The sequence below is a fragment of the Phoenix dactylifera genome, unplaced genomic scaffold (assembly GCF_009389715.1).
Source record: "Phoenix dactylifera cultivar Barhee BC4 unplaced genomic scaffold, palm_55x_up_171113_PBpolish2nd_filt_p 000007F, whole genome shotgun sequence".
NCBI lineage: Eukaryota > Viridiplantae > Streptophyta > Magnoliopsida > Arecales > Arecaceae > Phoenix > Phoenix dactylifera.
In genome coordinates this window covers 1,369,763-1,374,929 of record NW_024067666.1, presented here as the reverse complement: position 1 = coordinate 1,374,929, position 5,167 = coordinate 1,369,763, and positions in this window count along the sequence as shown.

The window sequence follows — 5,167 nt, the reverse complement described above, 5'->3', positions numbered from 1 at the left end:
TTTGATGTTTGCTTTTAAGACAATGCACAGTCATCATAATTGGTGGTACCTCTGCTTGGTTATTCGATGATTTCATCTAACATGTGATGGAGTTCCAAGTTAAAATAGAAATTTTGAACAAGATGACATGATAATGTAAAATAGAAGGCATCCTCTAGCATTTGGCATCCTTACAGACTATGGATGCTAATGGCGCATGGAGAGCAGTGCTATCAATGTAAGAAGCAGAACAATAAGCGAAATCACAAATTAATGACTGGGGTATCGTTTCTTTCCATTACAAAATTAAACTCCGTGGAGGTCTTGTCTTAGATCTGTTCTTGTAGAGGAGCTCACAACAGTTCGGATTGAAACCTTCACAGGAGAATGTTATTTATGGCCACTGTTCTTCCAACACGGTAAAGAGTTACATGTGGACTGTTGCAATACGCGTTACATCAAATATCTGGATTTATTTTAAAGGAAGCCATTGTGTTCTTCAGATGGTAAATTTTAAATCTTTTTTTGCCTTGGAGTCTGAAAAAAATTGCTGAAATTAATATGTTAATGCTTCAAAGAATTAGCAAAATCTCATCCCAAGTTGCCAACGCAGTTAGTCACTAGCAAGGAGGAAGCAGCAGAAAAATCTCTGAAAAGACCTGCAAATTGGCAACATCAACGTAAGCTGCCAAGCCTAGGTCCTCACTATATTCTGTAGAATTAGATTCTTGCATCCACAGTTTTAATCCTTAAGCTCATTTTCTTGTCTGCAGTGTAACAGCTTCAAGCAAGGTGCCAGTGTCCCAAATAGGAAGGGAGACCAGCAAAATAGCAATCGATGCTATGACTACAGAAGGAGAGAGACCTACCACAGTTCAATCGAATCAAACTTTCACAGGATTCATGTACCGAAGGGTTGCATGAAGAGACCTGAGATGATGACCAATTGACCAGGGTGTGCATTCAAGTGAATTCACTTGACCTGTATAATGAGAAAATTATTTATTCATTCTCATTTTCCCCCACGCTGAGAATGAGGAAGGTTCTTGGTGAAACAAAATTGCCAACTTTTCAGTTTAGCAATGTCTACCATTTGCAATTCGCTGAAATGAATTACACAGTGAAGAACCATTCATTCTTGATGGCATCAGTTCATGACAAATAATAGAATAAACTCAACTCGGTTCATTCATTTTGCGAAGCTCCTAGCTCATTGATACGATGAGAAGCGTGGCTCGGCAGCTTTTGTGGCCTTTGTCCTGTTTTTATGATCACCAAGTTTGGTACGTGTTTGCTTTTTTCCTTCTTCAGATCTCATCTGTGCATCTTCTTCCCCATGCAAGGGAATGAATTTAGTAGCAAAGCATGAAAATCCTCGACTTTACTTTCCTTTTTGACATCTTGAAGTATAAACAAAAAGTAAATAATAAGTATAAACCAGATTTCATCTCAATCCCATATTCCAGGTAAGGTACATAGAACTTTGATATTCTCCAGTGGGGTCACTTAGTACATGAACCATGGAGATATGCATGCAGATAGGGGCCAACAAAGTTCATCTGTTCCAAGATGATGGTACCATGTAATCATTCAGAAAAGCCGACCCACATCAAACCACAATGGTGAAATTAATCAAAATCTTCATTTTAGGAAATGGATGCCTGTGTTTCTAGATTTTCATCGACCGTCATATTTTAAAACTTACTCTAAGATTTTTTGAGTGTATACTCTTTTAAATATGCGAACTATGCACTTGGTACGCGTCTAAGTTTAGGCACTGCAGGTAGGTCCTCGGCTATTACCCATGACCTCTCAGATTCAGGCCTGCCTCTCTTACTTAACTAGAAACTCCTAATGCGATTGACTTTGGGCCAGCACACTCTCATCAGCATGGATGGGCTTGATTTCTTGTTTCTTTTTCTCGAGTGGTGGGATTTTAGATCACATATATACTTCATCAATTATTTCTTGGTTTTCAAAGTAGGGTGTGAGGCCAGCAACATTGAAGAATGGGCTAAAGTAGGCATCTTTTGGAATGTTGAGTACATATATAAGCATTTTCCCTCACAAATACAATGATCTAGCATGGTCCGAGGTGCTTGGCCTACAACTTGATGAAAGATTTGGGTAGATGTCATTTTGGCTGATTGCGGACAACAATTTTATCTCCTAGTTTGAAGTGAATGCTCCTGCGCCTCTATGGCAAGTGTCATTGCGTTTCAACAATCTTCTTCCTGACTTCATCATAGATCTGTTAGATATATTAAGAAAAATCCCCTCTTTTGGTATAACCCTTGCTCTATTTTAGCAGAGGTACTAGTCCAATGATTGTTGTCATGATGTTAATTTTTAGTGTAACAAATCACAACCTCATCCAAAAAGACTAGCCGGAAAGTATTTTTTGGGTTCCTTAGTCTTGTATAAGCATTCAAAATCTCTTCGGCGAATAACCGATGTGGGACTAGACACGCCCGCATGGGTCCTCAAACTTAGACGATTTCAAGAGGTGATAATCTTGATGAGAGGTTGATGCTGTTCTTGTGTGTGAACTCAGCTTGAGACAAAATTGAATCCCAAGTAGTTGAGTCCTTTGTGGTAAGACTCTCAATAACATCTCTTTTTGCATCTTAATCTACAGGTGTTGAGTTCATGTCAGGCTAGTCATTGGTTTGTTGGTCCTTCAGCCGAATGTACCTTCATATTTCCTCGATTCAGGAAGAGTCACTTTGCAACGAATGGCCAGCGGAAGACCACAAATTTTTTCTTTCTTTCTTTTTGACTTTTCCCAGGGAGAGGTCATCTTCAATGGGGTTATCTTGATCAATGTAGTTAAAATGTCACATCACTTGTTTCAAAGGACCAAACAAGCTCTAACATCTGTACTGGATTGCTCTTCCAGCCTATTTAGTTTGATGCCTTGGAACATTGAACCTATTGTTATATTGTTATGAATTGGCTTTTCCAATCATATTGAGTTAGACGTGCATGACTCCTTCAGATTCTGCTACATTAGCACCTAAATGAGATGACTTCGTCCTCAATTGTCCATTTCTTTGTTAACAAATCAAGTCATCATTGGAGTAAATAGTAATTGAATTTTGTTCTATAGTTTAGTCTATGTTTATAGTTTGAATTGACTTAAAATATGTCTGACTTTGGAGGCATGCAAGTTTGCCGATACATATTCCAAAAGATGATGCAATTGAGATGGCCAAAATATGACAAACCTTTATAACAAAGGATGTAGAGTCGCTTTAGAAAATGTAGATAGTTTATATATTGCTAATGCATATATTATTTTCAGCAGTATTTTCCATCGACCTAAACCATATTTAATAAATAATAATTCAATATATATATATATATATATATATATTTGAGAAACAATATGTATTTAATTGTTACATGAAGGTTGTGTGTATCGCGTCCTCGGATGCCATCTTTCTTTGATTATAACTAGATGAACCGTCCATAAAAGAGAGTGCTGCATCCCTAGTTATGGAGTCAACCATCATCTCCCTTATGGAAAATGAAAAACAATCTTTAGGACACTTTATTTAAGTCTTAGAAATCAATTCAGGTGCGTATTTGACCGTTCATCTTTCAAATTGGGACTATATTGGCAATCCAAATAGAATTCTTAAAGGCTTTACTGGCATGCGTTTCGGATCAATTGCCAAATAATGGACAACAATTTTAGGATAGAGTTCAGGCATTACTTTATATATCCAAACGAATACGTCTCGATACTAAAAGAGTAATACTCGATAGGCTTCCTTTGTTTGAAATAGAATTGCCAAGCTCGAGCCTAATAGGTGTGCAAGGACTTGCGACCAAAAATAGGGGCTCTTTCATCTCCAACTCTAAGATAAAGCAAAATTATGCTCAAAAATCAAAACTTTATGTAAAAAATTTCATATTTTTTTCTTGCTCTCGTATCGAAATAGTCCAAGGCCTCTTCCTCATAAACTAAAGTACTTGTCAAAGTTCTTTAAGATGAAGTTTCTAGCATGCATCCGAAAGTTCATCAAATTAATATGCTTTACAAGAAAGTTAAGTTGAATTATCGTCCTTCCAACTTGTTTACAAATAACTGATTCCTTCTGAACTAGCTCCTAACCGGCAAGCCAATCAGAATGCCATGCTAGTTTTGGACGTGACACACTTCAAGAACATTCTTGAGTGCAGCTGCACAAACAACCATGCTAATATTTGAAAGCATGTCACTTTTGATCAATTTTAAATATAATACTAATATTTAGTAGGCATTAGGGAAATGAATATGTACAAGGAGCTTTACGCATGACACCAAAACCTTCCTCTGTCTCTACTATCTTGAAGAGGACTAAAATCATACAAAAATGTAGGAGAATCAATTCATTACACATTGGACCTGGATTTAGGAATAAACCTAACATGTTAGCCGGCTTTTCCATAACTTAAGCAGAGGTCCATTTCCCAATGTGAGAAAACCATGTCAAGTGGCATGTTAATAATAGTGCTTGGAGAAATGAAGTTCGCTTGCTATATCGCCGCCGCTCGACCTAGCCGACTGCTTGCCGCATGCAACCTCTTGACTTTGTGGGCGTTCGATCCGTGCTGTCCCCGTTGCTAGTTGGAGGTAACGAAAGTGCGGAGGGTGGGACGAATCCATACGACTCAGAGCTGAATCTCAGCGGATCATGGCAGCAAGACCCCTCTGCCATTTGCAATGCCCCGTCCCCATATAATAGGGAGGGATAAGTATTTGGCATTCGTCTAAGACATGGTGGACCATGCCTTGCATAATTAATAAACCGAGACAACACTTTTGCATGGCTCCCCTCTTACACCTAACACGTCCCCAATAATTAAACACAATAAATTACGTCATCAAACTCTAATTACCCTTTAAAGACAAACTACCTCTACCTACATAGGCACGATGTGAGGAGTGGGAAAGCACTCATTTTATGAACTTTGCAGTCCGCATCATTATGGAAGGCCAATGTAGACAGTATTGAAGAATAATACTATTATAGCTTAGCTTGGAATCAATTGACATGTTAGTTTTGTTCATCTAAAATTTGATTCATTTCAAAAACGAAAAAAAGAAACAGCTATAATAGTTGGTGCCAACCCTGCTTGGTTGATGAAGTCATTAAGCGAAATGGTCTCCATTGCACACCATTTGAACCCAACGGCCATG